Here is a 19,512-nt window from a genome sequence, read left to right as displayed (position 1 = left end):
TGTCCTAAATTTTTTCTTTTATGACCGAAAATCCAGATGTGATTTTTCAATATAAACTAAAAAGAAAGTTTTTAGATATTCGATATTTTAAGATACTATACAATCAATCGAAGGGGTTGATCCAATCCAAACAAAAAAGGAAGGATTTCTTTTAGGAAAGGGATTAAAGAAAACGAGATTCAAAATACAAGTACAAAAAAAAAATTGTCATCTATTTTGTATCATTTTGGCGGCATGGCCGAGTGGTAAGGTGGGGGACTGCAAATCCTTTTTCCCCAGTTCAAATCCGGGTGTTGCCTGATCAACAAAAGAATCGAAATACCTTGTTCTGTTTTGCTGATATAACTTGTCAAATTTTTTCCAGCAGAAAAAGGACTCTTGAGACTTGCTTGATTGGAAGTATCTGGGGAGATTTTGTTCTCTAATATGAAAATGCTGTAAATCCTTTCGCTATGGTTTAAGGAAGGAAAGAGTATAGTCGTGAAAAAAAAAACAGGTAAATTTGGATATGATAGCCCTTCCACTACTAATGGAGTGTCGACTGATTCGGTCTTGAATTAGATTGGATAGCCGGACGAGTAATCTAATTTAATTGCTAGTTGCGGAAAGAGCAGAAGATACTCTGTCTACATACTCATTCATCAAAGTCTCTGAGCACTCTAGCATTCATTCAATTTCATATAGTAATTTAATTTAATTAAATGAATAATTGGCTTTTACTTAATTTATTCATAAATTAAGTATAATTAAGTATTAAGTAAAAAAAGAAATTTTTACTTTTTGATAACCTCTAGTCAAGAACGTAATAGGGCGTCTTCCATTATTTTATAGCGAAAATTGGCACTGGTAAGATTTAGATCAAATAAATGGGAAAAATGAAAAAGAAATATAGGTATGCGGTAGATAATGATCTATCTTGAGTCTATATTTTTATACTTTATCTTAATGAAAAGAAGGGCGACAAAAAATGGGTCTTATTATTAACTTAACATTCCTTTGAGAGTTCTGATACTTCCAAGGCAGTCTCTGCGTATTTTGCTTGTGCTTAATATTTTCTGATTATACTTGAAATATTCTCTCAATGAAAGCACCAAACTTTTGACGCAGTTTTTTGCTAACAGAGAATTAAGAAAATAACAAGGTTGAATTAGTGCTTGATTATAAACTGAAGTAAGAAAATAACTTTCAAGAACACTGGTCTTTTTACGTGGTTCAGTGGTTAAAATCCACCTAGTCCACGAGTCTATATTATTACTGCTTTTCTCTCTCTATTTTTATAGAGTTTTGGTATTACATAATAATTGTCCCCCTTCTTGTCCAATATTCTTAGTATTTATAGAGAAATTCCTTGGACATGTTTGGGTAACCACGTGAGTCAATCACGGATTTACACATTTATTATATTGAATATGAAATATTCCCATTTATACTAGGATATGATTTGATCATAAAATAAATAGTCTCCTAATATATGGGACATTAAATATCATAGGCTGGCCATAAACGATCATACCGAGTCTTCGGGGATCCACGGATACGCCATATCTTCAAATTACCTCGAGCTGGATATACCGTCAAGCTTGTACTGTGGAGGTCGTGCCGTATAAATGTTATAAGCTCGCCCTTAACCGTGTTGTCTACGTGGAGAATAAATGGACTCCTTGGCTATTTTCTTCCATGCATTTATTTGCCAGCTGTACACGATCTGAGTGAAAGACTCATGCTGAAATTAGGATACACATAAACGATCAACATAAACGTCGGATTTTAAAGAATGATGTTATGGACTTAAATTTTTAAATAATTAGTGGGACTTAAATTTTATTTATTTTAAACGTTGCATAAGTACTCTTATTTTTATTTTAAACTATTGGGCCAGACTTGCATGTTTTATCAAGGCCCCACTGGATTTCATATGTTAAGTGATTTTCTTCTATAATTTTATGAGTATGGGGACATTTTGCAAAGTAGTAGTTTAGGGTGTTTGATAGTGATGTCTTGTCCAACGCATTGACCAAGTAGATAAGATCAGATGTATTTGGATACATCGGACAAGGAACAATATTGATTATTGATTATTAATTGATAAATAAGTATCGTTGTTATCGAATCTAATCAATGTCACAATGTTGACCATAGGTTAAGTCGATCTTAATTCTGAGTGATAATATTCTGCTAATTATATTATTTAAATTTTTTGACTTGTTCGTTACCAGCTCACCCTGCGGTCTAGCCCATACTTACATCTTGGAGATTTAGTAGTGTAATTGAGTGGGAGTATTATTCATAGATATGAAATCTATAACTTCTGTATGAGAAGTAAAAAGATGATTTCCTTAATTGCTATGTTCAAAAGGTTAAATGATTGAGATCTCATTTCTGTGATTAAGTTCACGAAAATATCATTTATAAGGAACTTAATGGGAGTTAAGGATAAAATACTGATGATGGTTAAAATGGTACTTTGCACCCATCTCGTTAGTAATTCATCCATAGAAAATTGACTAACTGTAATGGTTATAACAATGGATAACATATTTATGGTTTGGGAAACACGTTCTATGAATTGAAGAGTTCAATTCTAAGTCTATAGTGGAGTCATGAGGAATTAATAAGGTAGTCAAATTATTCGTAAATAAATTCATGGTAACTCATGGGAGCTTGATTTCATGGATCCATGGTCCCCGCATCACCTTTGAGTAAATTATCTAGAATGTCTTAATTAATTGATTTAATTATCAATTAGGATTTTTAAAGTTTACTAGGTCAATTTTTTAAAATTTACAAAAATATGAGATTTAGAGAACAAAAGAGAATCTTTGGGTAAATTTATAAATATTGATAAATTTTTGTCAATATAAATAAATAATATTAAATCAAGTTTCAAATTATAATTAATTAATTTGAATAAGGATTTAATTAATTAATTAAAAATAAATAAATACATAAAAGATTTTTAATTTAGGCCAAATTGGGATTTAAATTCAAAACAAAGAGATTGAGCCCAAGTCCATTTGTGGGAGCCCAAGACTTTTATCTTTTTGTTTATTATTTTAATTAATTTAAATAAAGTCCATTAAGTTAACTATATAAGGAATATGATATCTATGGATTTCAATAAGTCAGTCTGAGTAGATTCATTGGGTAAGTGAAAACCTAAATAGTCTAATCCTTTCTTGGCCACTCATTCCTCTTATTCTCTTCTAGATCTCTATCTAATGTATTGAGAACCATCCCACAATAGTTCTAGGTTGATCAAAGGCTTGGTGAAGAAGATTGTGTTGCTGATCTAGTTCAATCTCTTGATAATACTATGCTACAGAAAGAAATCAAGGGTTAGAGAGATTGAAGGAATGATTCGTTCAAGTTCCTTTGCGTAATGTAAGTTTTATTTTACTCTGTATTTGTATCAATTTTATAGGAGCATGTTCTAGAAATTTTCATGTTTGTTTGATAATATGTAAATTACAAGAAAATAAACAAAGATCCTGTAATATGTATTTCCTACAATTGGCCTCAGAGTCATAGGTTGCTAGTTTATTTTCATGAATGAACATGTATGGAATTGATTGATATGTTAGGGTGTTTAATGGATGGTACATGTTATTGGTGCATGTTTAAGTTTTGTTATGTAAATTTAGTAATATTTGGTTGTTCTTTTGGTTGTTTTGGGATTGAAAACTGCACAGATTTTTTTAAAAAAAAAAATTGGACTGATTGGGCAGTATGCATACCAGGCATGCATGAAAAAGTCGCCAGGACCCCGAGGTCGTACAGCGTCCGTACGGTAGACCCACAGCGGGCTTTTTCACAATTTTTTTTAAATTGGATATTTTGTGTGCAATTAAGTTTTAAAATATTTAAAATTAATTATTTGATTATTTTAGATATTTTAGCTTTTTAAAATATTTTGAACTGGTTATCTGATAATCAAGATATTTTAAGATATTTTTTTATTTTGTTATAAATGAAATATTAAAATTAGTTATCTGATTATTCATGATATTTTTATTGTTTAAAATATTTGAAATTGGTTATCAGATTATTCTAGATATTTTAGATATTTTAAATTTGGTTAAAAGATATTTTGATATTTTAAAATTGGTTAAAATATTTAAAAATAAAATATCTTGTCATTTTTAACAACCTAGTTTAAATTAATTAGTTGAAATTGAATTTTGTTTGATAAATTCTATTTTAATTAATTTAATATTTTGCAACTTGTTTAATTAATTATATTGAATTTTGTCTGATGAATTCTATGCTAATTAATTATGTTATTTTGCAAAATAGTATATTGTTGTGGTATATTTATAAAATTTAATAATACATGCTTATAGAGTAACATGTTAGGCCCATCTAATTATTAAGATATCAAGCATCATTATTAAGTTATTTTTTTGCATTTGGGTTTAAATATAAGTATAATGATGGCCCAATTTTTGTGTTTGAAAAATGTGAGAAAACTCAAATAAAACTTTCATAAAATATTAGGTTTTATTTGGGCCCAATTGAATATGTAAAGTTTAAATTCCTCTCTTGTGGGTGGTTTCACTTGTGAATGCCTGTAATGCCCCGAAATCCCTAATGCGGTTTAATGGTTGGATTAGTAGGCCGGGAGGGCCATAATTGTTTAATTAAGCCATTAAATGATTCAATGCATGTTTATGTGAATTATATTATAATATGATGTTAAATGCATGCATGTGGGTCCACATTTCATTACAGGGGTGTTTTGGTAATTTGGCCCGTTGAGGGCGTAATTGTATATTTGTATGCATGTTGGCGAGACATTGTTGAGACCACATTATAAATTGGATTTGTTCGAGCTATTCGGCATGAGACGATCTTGAGTGAAAATTAGCGGTTTAGTCATAACGGGATTAAGCTCGGGGCTCAGGGTGAGTCTCAGGGTGATTTTAATGATTAGAGCGTTGCCGGGAATTAAGGGTAACGAGATATGAATTATTGGTGTTTGAGAATATCGAGAATAGCGGTAATTGGAGAGCGTTAATTATGATTAACGAAATACGTGGAAAATGTTAATTTTGCCCTTGGGAGCCTTTAGAAATCTTTATTTAACCTAGGGGTATTTTGGTCTTTTCACCCCTAGGATAGTATTAAGCCATGAAGGCTGTAGAAACCTGAAGAAAATAGAGCATAGAACAAACCTCCTCCCGTACCTATTTTCTCTCTCTTTCTCTTTGGATTTTTGAGCTTAAGTTGAGGAATCAAGCTTGGGAAATAAGTCTTGAGAGCTTGGGAGTGTATTCTACCATTGAAGAGCATCATAATCTGAACTTGAGGTAAGTTTCTGGCCATTGAAACTCTAGTTTGCTCCATTTTTGTCTTGGAATTCAGTTGAGATTTCTAGGTTGGTTGATTGGTTTTGTTGGGAGTTTTTGGCTAGGGTTCTTGTGGTTGTGATGCTTAGGGCTTGTGGGGGTGGTTTTTGGGTTCATTTGGCACCAAAAATAAGGTTTGGAAGCATTGGAATCGAGTTGGGAATGAAGGAGTCGAAGGAAGAAGATTCAGGGGCTGATCAGGCTGGGTGTAGCGCTTCAGCGCCCACAAGGGGGCGCTGTAGCGCTACCCAGGGTTGGCATGGGCAGTTTTGGGTTCTGAGATTAGCTCTGGGGTGCTAGCGCTACTCTGTTTCTTCAGAATCCCATTTTGAGTATTTTTAAGGGTTTTTGGCTCGAGGTTTCAATCCTTAAGGCCGAGGATCGAATCTACTCACCGTGTGGGTACGTTTCGAGGTCCCGAGAGTGGGGTTAGGTGAAGACCCTTTCATTGTTGATTTTCATTAATGGAGGTTATAATTGGTTATGATTAGGTGACCGCTAAAGGACTTAAAGTCAAATCGTTCTCAAGGGTCGTTTCTTTATTCATTCTCGCTCGAACCAGAGGTAAGAAAACTGCACCCTGTGTATATGACATACGTGGTTGTTGTTGAGGCATGTTGGTGGTTAAATGTGGACATCGATTGCATATTAAATGCTTAGCAGATCTTGCTTACTTGTGTATGGCACTGACTAGTTAGGGATGGCACTAGTCGCGTATTACTGACCTGAGAGTCAGAAACAACATAAGCATCTTGAACGCAAGGCAGATAAAAGATTAGTTCTAATCGATATCAGCGTTGAATGACTCTAGGAGCATTAATGCTGGACCAACCCTAAGGTTGATGAAAATTATAAGCACTTGACTAGTCTAGGACTAGTTACTCAGAGCCAGAGCCTAAGGCCTAGGTGGCTGCTTGTCACGTGGCTAGGGAGCGGAATCCCATGGTTGTGACTCTATGTTCATGCAGTAGGTTATATTGGTGACTAGTTCATCGAGCACCTATCTTGATAGGCTAGTGAGAGGATCACTTATTTGTAAAGCCCAGGTGACATCGTCACATGGCTAATGGGAACGGAACCCACTTTAGTGACTTTTCCAATTGTCACTCCTCTAATTTGGACTGAAAGCCCTGAATGATTATTATGATCATTGTTGATATTATATTCATGCATTATTGTGTTTTCTTGCTGGGCCTTGGCTTAGGGGTGCTATGTGGTGCAGGTAAAGGGAAAGAAAAGCTCACCCAGCCTTGAGTGGAGAGCTTAGGTGGTGATGTGTACATTTGCGGCCGCTTGACCACCATGGCCAAGGATTTCTCAGAGGAACTAGGGGGTTTATCCTACTTTTTCCGCTTAGGTCGGCGGGTTGTAAATTTAAACAGTAATGACCATTTTGAGTTGTAAATAACTTGTAAATGTTTTGATGAGGCCAAGAACAGTTTTATGTTTTAAATAAAATATATCCTTTCCTTTTGATTGGTTTTCCACTTTACCCTGTTAATAACACCTAGAAGCACGTTTTTAACCAAAGAACTTGGGTAGCGAGTTAAATTCAAAGTTCAACGTTCACCGTAACTGTCCTGGGATAACCGGGGCGTCACAATGCCCATTTGCTTTGCATTACTAGATTGAGCTTAATAAATTGAATAACAATTAATAAATCGAAGGTTCAAATTCCTATCTTTTTGGGCTTTGTGTGGAAGTTAGGGAGCTTTAGAAGTTGGTCTGACATACTGAACCCAGCTCTCCTCCATGCAAGCTCGAATTGTTAAGGCCCATTTACATTAGTTGGACTTAATTGTATTAGGTTATTCTTTTTAGTTTGACCTAATAATTGATTAGAAAAAAAATAATTCTAATTTTTGGATTAATTTTCAATGGTAATTTTAGAATTAATGGAAAAATTATAAACTATGGTTTATTAATTATGTTATTAATTTGAGAAACCTAAGTGGGTTTATTGATTATTTTAATAATCTGGCGAACCTAAGTTGGTTTATTAATTATTTTAATAGTTTGGAAAACCTAAGATGATATTTTTAAAAAACAATAAAATATTAAAAGATTTAACAATGAGTTTTAAAATTTTGAATTCGATCTCCACCGTTGATTTAACAAGATTAGAGTTCAGTGGAGCCTCATGATGCTTTGATTTTGTCTTCCTACGGAACGTGTTCACTGGACTTCTTAACATGGTTAAATGTCTTCGGATAGATAGTTATAGATGGACCTTCTATAGACTCATCCCTACAGTGACTATAGGAATTAAATCTATCATAATCGAAACCATGGCTCAAACTCATAAAGTAAGCAATATTTGTGACTCTCGCCTACCGGGACACATGAATTTTCGTTACTTTGATCGGATGGATAGGTAGTTAATAAAAGTCTATGACATTTTATCAATTGAGATGTTTCTCTATTTAACTAAGTGAATCTTTGTGACTCTCACCTACCGGGACACATGGGTTCATGGCTAGTTAAAGTACCTGAGAAATAGAAGATAAGTGTTTTAGTATTTTGCTTTTCTCAAAACATTTTGTATGTTATGATATTTCTAAAAATTTATTGAATAAATGTTTGTCAAGCAATGCGTTGATTTCTACTTAGTTGATAATCGTAGCTTTAGGCTTCCCACCCCATACTCTCTCTAATCTCTAAAAGGTTAGTCTATGGTGAGAGCCTCACGAAATGTTTGTCCAACATCAACATGGTGTTGATTATGGACAACATCGAGTTCGTGATAATAAAAAATATTCCTATTTTTCCTATGCAACGATTACCAAATCCTTCAAAGAGGATTGTTGATGGTGGTTTGAGCAAATCAAAGGATGCTAATACTACTAAACAAGCTGAAGGAGAATCGACTTTAAGATTCGTCTTCAAAGAGAAAATGAGCAAGAAATTCAAAGAAAAGGAACAAGAAGTCCACTGGCAAGGCACCAAATGATGCAAAGCAACTTGGAGAAAGACCTGATTATAAGTACACAAAAAGAGGAGTGTTTCCAACTACAAGGAGACTGGGAATTGGAACAAGATTGCCCAACACTCAAGGCATATGAAACCCAAGATAATAAAAATTTTCTTGGATGCATGTGATTTTAGAGGATGATACTTCGGTTTTGGATTGCTGAATCGAGATCTACTAAACATGCATGTATTTTTTTACACCTTTTTAACATTGGGAAAGCCATGAAGGATAAAAAGCCAAAGCTTGGAATCCATCAAGGGTTGTTCGTATCAAACAAGGTAAAATGATAATCTTGAATGGACTTTAGAAATAAATATATTGTTTTAAGACAATTTTTATTTTATTTTGATTTTCAATGGAAATTTTAATTTAAGTTTTTCTTATTACATCAATAACAATTTGTAGTTACTTTCCCAAGTAATAAAATCCTATTTCTTTAAATAGATGAGAATTGTGGGGTAGATGTATTAAAAATAGGCTATACCTATTACAACTAAACGAACCCTATGCTCTAAATAACGTTAATGTTAACGTTAACATAACCAAACCCTATGTTTTGATGAGTTGTTTAAAATAGCTAAATCTAGGATTGTCAAATGACAAAATGTCAATAATGTTAGAAATGACGTACCTTTGGCATCTTCACTTTAGTCATATTTGCTACAATAGGATTCAAAAATTAACAAAGGTTGGGCTTTTGAGGGAACTCACCTAGGGTGACCTACCTGTTTGTGAATCTAGTCTTGAGGGTAGAATGACAAAGCATCCATTCTATGTGATAGGAGAAAGGGCCAAAGAACCACTAGGGCTAGTATGTTCAAATGTCTGGGAAAAATGAATGTTCAAGTGAGGGGTGGTTATGAGTATTTTGTCACATTCATCGACAATTTCTCTAGAGACTCATGTAAGTACCTAAAGCATAGGAATTCTAAGAATTTGTTAAGAAGTTCAAAGAATTCATTGCTATGACTTTAAAACCAAATTAGGTAAAACGTTAAAGATCTTGCGATCTGGTAGGGGTGGAGGATATTGGGATAATCATAACCAAGATCATTTAATTGAACTTGGAGAATTGTCTAAAGCAATTGTCCCAAGGACTTCACAACAGAACGATGTTGCTGAGCGATGTGAATCACATGTTTATGAAGATGTGTGTTCTATGATAAGCTATTCAACTCTACCAACTTCTTACCCAGATATTTTCTGAAGACATACTACCTAGACTGCATATGACAATTTTTAAATGTTGTGCCGTCTCAAAGTTGTCTCCAAGACACCACTAGAATTATGGAATGGTTACGAACCTGGTTTACGTCATTATGGAATTTGGGGGTGTCTTGTTTGTGTCCTAAGGAAAAAGGTAGGAAAACTAGAACAATGAAGTGAGGTTTGCTTTTTTGTTGGCTATTCTAATGGTACTCAGGGTGGTTTGGCTCTACAAATGCTACTTTTCTGGATAACGACTACATAATGCATTTCAAGTCTCGTAGAAAAATAGTATTAGATGGAAAAATGATAAAATATTCTTCCATCCTCACTGACTAAAGTTAATGAAAACAAGGTAGATTTAGAAACTATTAATCCAAGTCAGAAAGTTACGGTGTCTCGTCACAGTGGGAGGTTTTCTCGGAACCCAGTACCTGTGAAATGGATAGTGAAACCCACAAGTTGGTTGGGGACACAAGTAACAATGATCTATTGGCTTTTAAACATGCAATGGGTAAGTCTGATAGGGATCTTTGACTCGAAGCCAAGTACTAGGAAATAGAGTCTAAGTACTCTTAATTTGTCTGAGAACTTGTAGATGTGCCATTGGACTTTAGGCCCATGGGGTGCAAGTGGATCTATAAGAAGAAGAGAGGAGTTGATGGAAATGTTGAGACATTTAAGGCTCGACTCGTGGCAGAGAGAGAAAGTTTACTTAGAGAAAACTTTTTTCTCTGGTAGCCATGTTAAAATTCATTTAGTATACTCTTATCCATAGTCACAACTCTTCATTAAGAAATAAGGCAAATGGAACTCAATGAAGCATTTTTAATGGCTATCCTGATGGGACCATTAACATGGATCAATCAGAAGGATTTAAAGTAGTTGGGCAGGAAAGTTGGCAAGTTGAGCAGGTCAATCTATGGACTTAAACAAGCTTCGCACTCCTGGAACCAAGGTTAAATGGAAACATTTAGACCTATGGTTTTGAACAAAATGTAGTTGAACCTTCTGTTTAACAACTTAGGGAAAAAGACATTATGGTGTTCTTAATCCTTTATGTAGATGATATCTTACTCATTGGAAATAATGTCAAGAAATTATTAGACATAAAGAACTAGCTGGAAACAAAATTCCAAATTTTGTTGTAGCAAGTCGTGTTCTTGGTATCCAGAATATCAGGGATAGAAATATCTGAATTTTTGCTCTAACTCAAGCAACCTACTTAGGTGAGGTGCTTGGTCGTTACTCTGTAACAAATTCTGAGAAAGGATGTTTAGTGTACGCCCTGGTTTTCCCACGGGCTGATTAGCAGGTCGAGACTCGGACTAATCATGGTTAGTCCGTAAATTTCCCCAGGCCGGAGCTCCTGTTTTCGAGGTCGTACTTTCTTAGCTTGAGGGACCCTCAAGTACTCGCCAAGGTCGCCCAAGACTGGGGGAAGGAGTCTGAAGGCCGAAGGTCGGGTCAGGGGAGCAGCTCGTGGTACAAGCTTCTCATGGATCTCTGACCTTTTGTAAAATCAACACACGCAAGATAAACGTGCCTATATCTGACATCACGTGTCCGATATCTCCCTGACTTCTCGGACACGCAGCAGGAACGTGCGTATTCAGACACCCACGGCTGGGTTGGCCCGTGCGGCCCATTATCTCCTTACCTATCAATTTGACCATACTTATGTGTCAGGTTTAGGAATTAATCATGAATGTCAAAGAGTTGATATGACAAATAAGAAGGTCACGGGATGACCTCCTTACCAACTTCCAAGTTCCTTCTCCTATAAATATGGAGACCCTGGGAGTTGATAAGGGTTGGAAAAAATAGTCTCTAAAGGGATATATACTATGTAACCAAATACCCAGAATAGATCAATAATATTGACTAGTGGAGTAGAAGGATTTTAACCTTTGAACCACTTAAAAACATGTCTTGAGTCACCAAGTTCATCCTCTAAGATTTCATATCTGTGACTGTTCTACTTTCAGCACTAATCCCTTTCTCTTCTTCTCTTAATTACCTGTTGGCGAAGAACCGCGTCAACAGTTTGGTGCTTTCATTGAGAGCAAGTTCAATTAGTGCTGCCACAAACATCCAACTATGGTGACCACTCGATCCAGGCATGGCAACGAAACAGAGCAGCAGGATGGGCAGGAGGCCCACCATATTGCCATCCCTGATGAACAAATTCCTGAAGACCAACAAAGGCCAGGAAAGCAGCCGGCGGGCCAAGACGATACGGGTAGCTCAGCGCCCCGGCCACCTAATCCGAACCCGTGTTATTATACGGCGGTGGAGATGGAGAATGCTCAACTGAGGAGCCCGTTAGCAGCAGCCGGTCGGCAAATCCAGGATATTCTGGCCCGACTACCCCCTCTCACAACCAACGTTAACGTTGGAGAGAGGCAAGGTGAGGCTCCTAAGTCTCACCGGGGTAATCGGCCCAGGCATAGCCGTTCGGATAGACTTCCTGCAGCCAACTCCACCCCTTCATCGCACCATCAAGAGGCAAACTTCAGGGAAATGCCTGGAACCGGACAACAGCAATACAGCCGTTCGGTCAAGACGTCAACTCCTAGTTCTCAACCTTCCTCGAGAACGCCCAGGAGAGCTCGAGGAAATTCCCGAAGGAGATCTGGGGAGGGCCAGCGACGTCAGCCCGTCCCAGAAGACCGTCCTGCGCCTCGTCCAGCTCACCCAGAGCGGGACCAGCAAGCTGGCAGGGCCGAAAGGCCCCCACCAAATTTGATCTGTCCAGACGGGACTAGGATTGCCTCCCCAGTCAAGCATCCTCCTTCTCCAATCAAATATCCGTCTCCTTAGCCCGTCCGATACATCCCGACTTACGGGAGTAGTAGGAGAGACTCGCCATCCGCCGGACCTTCCTGGCGTAGCAGGGTGCCGGGAGAAGGATCAGGTCGCCACCGCCAAAGACGCACTCCAAGCCTATCCAGCAGGAGTCAGTGGACCGGCAGCCGCCAGAGTGATCTCTCCGGAGGAGACCTGCGTCAGCGACTGAGTTCGGCACAAAGCCACCAGACCACCCAGGGAGTCGACCTTCGAGATCGCCTCAACTCTCACAGAGAGGATCGAGCTAGAGATGGTAGCCCGGCCCGCTCGGCGGGAGTCCGATCCGAAGTACGTAACGGAGGGAATGTCCCAAATAACCTATCTCAAGATAGGAGGGACAACAACCCACCTAATATGTACAATGGGTCCGGAGCTGTTGAACAGCCCCGGAATAACCCAGGATCTCAGGACCAAACCCTCGAGCGCCTAACTCAGATGGAGGAACTGATGAGGAAGCTCCTATCAGAAAAAGAAAAAGACGAATATGATTCGGGTGACGAAATGGAACACTTCGCCCCCAACATAGCAGCGACGGCATACCCATCTGGTTTCCGTATGCCTCACTTGTCAAAGTTCAATGGGGACGGGGACCCGTCGGACCATTTAGGGATGTTCAACACCCTAATGATGGCCCATAACATTGGCCCGGAGCTGCGTTGCTTGATCTTCCCTTCCACACTGACCGGACCTGCCAGGCAGTGGTTCAAGCAGAGTAAAAGGCAGTCAATCAGCTCCTGGAAGACTTTCTCAGCTGACTTCAAAAGGGCTTTCCGCGCCTCCCAGGGCGCCTGAGTCCAAGCCGATTCCCTAGCTAACGTGAGACAGCAGCCCGGTGAGACGCTGAAAGCCTACTTGAGCAGATTCGCGAATGTCGCTGCTCGAGCCAGAGACGCTGACGATAGCTCTAAGCTCATGGCCATGAGAACCGGAATCCTGGTCGGGGGAGACCTGTGGAAAGATATCCAAAGGAAAGGAGTCAGCTCGGTTAACGAATTCCTTAACAGGGCCCAAGAGTGGATAAACTTAGAAGAAGCTGAAGCTTCAGCCGCGGGGACCAACCAGGTTCCCGAGAAGCCTGCTGGAACGGGGACAGAGATCGTGGTGACGATCCCCGAGGTCGCGCAGAACAACCAGCCCGGTGGTGGCAAAAGAAAGGGAAATGGTGAAAACAGCCAGCACGGTCAAAAGAAGAATAAGTCTGTGGATAAATTCAAGCCCGTGTTCACAACATATACCGAGCTCACCCAGTCCAGGGAAAGTATCTTCCTGGCCAACGCTGCTCGGGTCCCCTGGAAGAGGCCGGAGCCATTGAAACACCACAAGGGAAAGATAGATACTTCAAAATTCTGCCGTTTCCATAACGACGTCGGCCACAATACCGACGATTGCAGGCATCTAAAAGATGAAATCGAGACTCTCATCCGAGCAGGCCCCTTGGTGCAGTACTCACGAAACAGGGTCCCAGCGAGTCGACCCGCTCCAGAAGGCCCAGTCAGTCAGCCTGAGCCTCGGGTAGATCAGGACGTCCCTCCTCCCATGGTCGAGGGAGAGATATCCACCATCTCTAGAGGACCGCACATGGCTGGCACGAGCAGAGGCGCCCAGAAGAGGTATGTGAATGAATTAAAGGCCCACAACGGAGCGGAGTTCGTCCCGGAGTAGCGTCATTCAAAATAGCAGCGGTTAGAGAAGCAACCGATTACTTTTACGGAGGAAGACGCAGGCCATGTCCAATTCCCCCATAATGATCCCTTGGTCGTAGCAGTCCAGCTCGCCAACCGGAAAGTGAGGAGAGTGTTGGTGGACAACGGAAGCTCGGTGAACCTCCTATTCCGATCCACATTAGAAAAGATGGGTCTAACCGTCGCCGAGCTAAAGGCGACCTCCATGATGCTATATGGTTTTTCGGGAGAAGGATCGGCAGCGATAGGGACAATTGAGCTGGTGATCACCCTAGGAGAAGAGTCTCGGACGGTCTCCAAGCTACTTGAGTTCGTGGTCATTGACTGCTCCGCTGCCTACAACACCATTTTGGGCCGACCTACACTCATAGCTTTCGAGGCCATCACTTCCATTCGACACCTCGCCATGAAGTTCCCTACTTCAACAGGAATCTGCACCATCAAAGGCGATCAGCTCGTTGCCAGGGAATGCTACAGCATTTCCATGAAGGGAAAGTCTAAACCCGGGCAGCTGACAATGGCCATTCAGAGCGAGGAGGAATCTTAGGGACCCTTGGCGGCTCCTGAGATTGAAAAACCTCAGAATCCCGAAGAGGAAAATATCGCCTTGAGTGAGGACATTGACCCCCGAGTAGGCGAGGACAGACCCGAGCTCCAGGTTATTGAGGAGCTCGAGGAGGTGAACATTGATAAAAAAAATCCGTCACGGACGGTTAAGCTTGGGAAGAACCTCTACGACAAGAGAAAGGCGGAGCTGATTACGTTTCTGAAGAATAGCTTGGACGTATTCGCATGGTCTCACGAGGACATGGTGGGGATCAGCCCGAGTGTCATCATGCACACGCTCCATCTTGATAAAAGCGTTCCTGCCAAGTCTCAAAAGCAAAGGCGTTTAGGAACAACCCGAGTTGAAGCCCTAGAAGAAGAAGTGGCCCGGCTCAAAAAGTGTGGCTTTATCCGCGTAGTCAAATTTCCAATTTGGGTCGCTAACCCCGTGCTAGTTCCAAAGCCCAACGGGAAATGGCGGACCTGCATTGACTTCTCCGACCTGAATAAAGCCTGCCCCAAGGATTGCTTTCCATTACCAAGGATCGATCAGCTGGTGGATGCTACGGCGGGGCACGAGCTCATGTCCTTCATGGACGCGTACTCAAGCTACAATCAGATCGCGATGAATCCGGCAGACCAGGAGCATACCAGCTTCATGACCCCAATGAATGTCTATTGCTATAAGGTCATGCCGTTTGGCTTGAAGAATGCCGGAGCTACCTACCAGAGGCTAGTAAACAGAATGTTCGCGGACCAGATCGGAAAGAACATGGAAGTGTATGTTGATGACATGCTCGTCAAGTCAAAGACTGCCGACAACCATGTTTCCGACCTGGAAGAATGTTTTAAAATACTACGGGAATACGGCATGAGGCTTAATCCTCATAAATGCACATTCGGTGTCGCATCGAGGAAATTCCTAGGGTTCATAGTCAATACCCGAGGAATCGAGGCGAACCCCGACAAAATCAGGTCACTGCTCGAGCTTCCTTCCCCCAGGTCGCGGAAAGATGTCCAAGGCCTCACAGGAAGAGTCGCAGCACTCAACCGGTTCATTTCCAAGTCAACCGACAAGTGTTTGCCCTTCTACAACCTGCTCCGGGGAAACAAGAAGTTTAAGTGGACAGTAGAGTGCGAAAGCGCATTCCTCGATCTGAAGGCACATCTGGCTGAACCGACCGTGCTGTCCAAGCCCAGGGCAGGAGAGCCTCTTTTCCTCTACATGGCCGTCACTGAGGATGCAGCTAGCGCCGTGCTAGTACGAGAAGAGGACCAAGTTCAAAAGCCAGTCTACTACATCAGCAAGAGACTCCTCGGAGCAGAATCACGGTACCCACTGATGGAAAAATTGGCATTTTGCCTAATCACAGCCTCGCGAAAGCTCAGACCGTATTTCCAGTCCCACTCGGTACACGTCATGACCGATCAGCCTCTAAGGCAGGTTTTGCAAAAGCCTGAAGCATCGGGACGTTTGTTAAAGTGGGCGATCGAACTCAGTCAGTTCGAGATTTTCTATACTCCACGAACTGCCATAAAAAGTCAGGCATTGGCTGACTTCGTGGCAGAGTGCACGGGATTCCAGGAGGATCCATCAGAAGGCCTACTTCAGGTCACCTCGCCGCATTCGTCGTGGAAGATCTTCGTTGATGGTTCATCTAACGAGAACAGTTCCGCGGCCGGAATCATTCTAATATCCCCCGAGGGACATAGATTCCACTCGGCGCTAAGGTTCGGGTTCAAGGCGTCTAACAACGAGGCAGAGTACGAAGCTTTGTTAGCTGGGCTGAGGGTAGTTAAGGAGTTAAAGGCGAGCTCCGTCCAGTGCTTCAGTGACTCCCAGCTCGTGGTAAACCAGGTGTTGGGCGAATATCAAGCGCGGGGACCCAATATGGCCACCTATCTGACAAAGGTAAAAACTGAGCTGTCCGCATTTGAGCGAGGGTCGATCGAGCAGATACCTCAGGATGAGAATGCCAACGCAGATGCTCTCGCAAAACTCGCCACCTCGGGAGAGACAGAAACCCTTGGGTTGGTGCCAATAGAATTCTTGAAAGAACCAAGTATAGAAGGAGATCGGGCAGAGGTCGAGATGATTGATGCTAGGCCGACCTGGATGACTCCCGTCATTGAGTATCTCACCGAGGGCAAGTTTCCCGAAGAGCGTAACGATGCGCGGCGAATCTTGTATCAAGCTCCGAGGTATACGCTGGTCGATGGTGTGTTGTACCGACGTGGACATTCCCTGCCTCTCCTCCAGTGCGTTCGTCTAGGTGAGGCACAGGCCATCCTGCAGGAAATTCATGAAGGATTCTGCGGAGACCATGCTGGGGGGCAAAGCTTGGCCTTAAAGGTTCTCAGGCAAGGTTATTACTGGCCAACTCTGTCCAAAGACTCGATTTCATATGTGAAAAAGTGCGACAAGTTCCAGCGATTCGCTGTGGTTGCCCGAGCTCCTCCAGTCGAACTGAAAATGATCTCGACCCCTTGGCCATTCGCCGTTTGGGGGATAGATTTAGTAGGCGCCCTGCCTACCGGAAAGGGCGGGGTCCGTTACGCCGTGGTAGCCATCGACAACTTTACTAAGTGGGCCGAGGCAGAGCCGTTGGCAACAATAACATCGAAGAAGGTACTCGACTTTGTGGTTAAAAGCATCATCTGTCGGTTCGGCCTGCCGAAGAAAATTCTCTCCGACAACGGCACTCAGTTCGACAGCGACCTATTCACTGAGTTTTGTGAAAGGCACGGAATTGTGAAAAGCTTCTCCTCTGTGGCCTATCCTCAAGCAAACGTCCAGGTCGAGGCTGTCAACAAAACTCTAAAGGCAGCCTCAAGAAGAGGCTAGATGAGGCAAAGGGGGTCTGGCCAGAACAGCTCCCCCAGGTCCTTTGGGCATACCGGACCTTGCATTGGACTCCTAGGGGTCACACTCCTTTCTCCCTAACCTTTGGGAGTGAAGCAGTCCTCCCCGTGGAAGTTAAAGTTCTGTCGCATAGAGTCCAGTCCTACGACCAAGATAGGAACCACGAGCTCCTATGCCATTCCCTAGACCTTATCGATGAAAGGCGAGAGGATTCGCAACTCCAGCTCGCCCATTACCAGCAAAAGATCACTCGCTACTTTAACACTAAAGTCAAAAAACGTACCTTTAGCGTTGGCGATTTGGTCCTAAGGAGAGTTTTCCTGGCCGGGAAAGATCCCAAAGATGGAGTCTTGGGACCGAGCTGGGAAGGAACATACCAGGTCATTGAAGTCATCAAGGAAGGAACTTATATGTTAGCTCGACTTGATGGAGGGGCAGTCCCGCGGACTTGGAACGCCATCCACTTGAAGAAATATTATCAATGACCCACTTGTAAGGCCTGGAAGGCCACTTTTTATGTATTAATAAAAATAAAGTTTTTCTTTTTATTTGCAAGTGTAATCTTAAAGTAACCACGAAAGACCCTTTCCCAGTTACTTGGGGGGCATATGGTACCTAGATATAACCAGGTCTCCTTAACGACTTGGATGTTGATTCTTATCTATGTATAAGGGTTAACGCGAACTAAGTCCTATCCTGGTTTTAACCGGGTCATAAAACTTAGAAGTTAACTTAAATTTATTGATCGTGGTTCTTCTTAAAGAAGCTCAAGATATGGATAAAAGTTGACACGAACTAAGTTTTCAAAATAAGCTCCTGGTTTTAACCGGGTCATAAAACTTAGAAGTTAACTTAAATTTATTGATCGTGGTTCTTCTTAAAGAAGCTCGAGATATGGATAAAAGTTGACACGAACTAAGTTTTCAAAATAAGCTCCTGGTTTTAACCGGGTCATAAAACTTAGAAGTTAAGTTAAATTTATTGATCGTGGTTCTTCTTAAAGAAGCTCAAGATATGGATAAAAGTTGACACGAACTAAGTTTTCAAAATAAGCTCCTGGTTTTAACCGGGTCATAAAACTTAGAAGTTAACTTAAATTTATTGATCGTGGTTCTTCTTAAAGAAGCTCGAGGGGATAAAAGTTGACACGAACTAAGTTTTCAAAATAAGCTCCTGGTTTTAACCGGGTCATAAAACTTAGAAGTTAACTTAAATTTATGGATCGTGGTTCTTCTTAAAAGGGCTCGGGATATAAATAACGGTTAACACAAACTAAGTTTATTAAAAAAAAATATAATATGTGTATTGTAGCCAAAAGCATGAAGAAATACATAAGTTAAAATTGCAAGGCAAATTGTCTCGGGGTAAAAATACCTCGTGTTAAGGATTACACAAAATACTTCAAAATAAAAAAGAGAAGAAAAAGCGCCCTAAGCCCTGTTAGTCGGCCCCTTGGAGGTCGCGGTCTCACCCTGCTCCACCGCACCAGAGGCTTCCCCAGTCTCCGAGGGCGGCACCTCTTTGTCAAAGCGGGCTTGGAACTTCACCAACAAACGCGCCCAGAGACTCGACGGCATGAAAGAGAAGTCAGCCTCCGGGTTGTGGGCCCACCAACGATAGAACAGTTCCTGCATGGACTGTTCCGAGGGGGCTTGTTCGGCTTCAAGGGCGGCCTGGGCCTCGGTCTTTGCTGCCTCGAGGTCTGTTCGTGAGGTGGCGAGGGATGTCTCAAGCTCTTGGACCTTCGAGTGGGTCCTCTCTAACTCGGCCTTCGAGGTCGCCAGTGCATCTTTCGCCGCCTGAGCCTCCTGAAGAGCGGGCTGGTGCCCAGCCCTCATCTCCTCGAGCTGAGCTCTGGTCCTGGTGATGCCTCGGTGTACGGCAGCGATGCCCTGCGAGAAATGAAAGATAAATTGGCTAAGTGGAAAAATAAGGAGGTGTGTGAGGGTTAAAGCTTTAAAAGAATGGGGCGGCTTACCGTTAGGGTCATGTCCATCAAAGACTCTATTACGTGGACCGGGCTCATTGTCTCAATAGCCCGGAGCTCCT

At 41.4% G+C, this 19,512-nt stretch overlaps 1 non-coding gene across 1 annotated transcript; it reads left to right on the top strand.

Annotated features, from left to right (window-relative positions):
• The first annotated feature begins 228 nt into the window (after positions 1-228).
• Positions 229-299, top strand: TRNAC-GCA (transfer RNA cysteine (anticodon GCA)). The gene has a single exon. It is a non-coding gene; the product is annotated as a tRNA-Cys (tRNA).
• The last annotated feature ends 19,213 nt before the right edge of the window (positions 300-19,512 follow it).

The sequence above is a fragment of the Humulus lupulus genome, chromosome 4, assembly GCF_963169125.1.
Source record: "Humulus lupulus chromosome 4, drHumLupu1.1, whole genome shotgun sequence".
NCBI lineage: Eukaryota > Viridiplantae > Streptophyta > Magnoliopsida > Rosales > Cannabaceae > Humulus > Humulus lupulus.
This window is presented reverse-complemented; position numbering and strand designations above follow the sequence as displayed.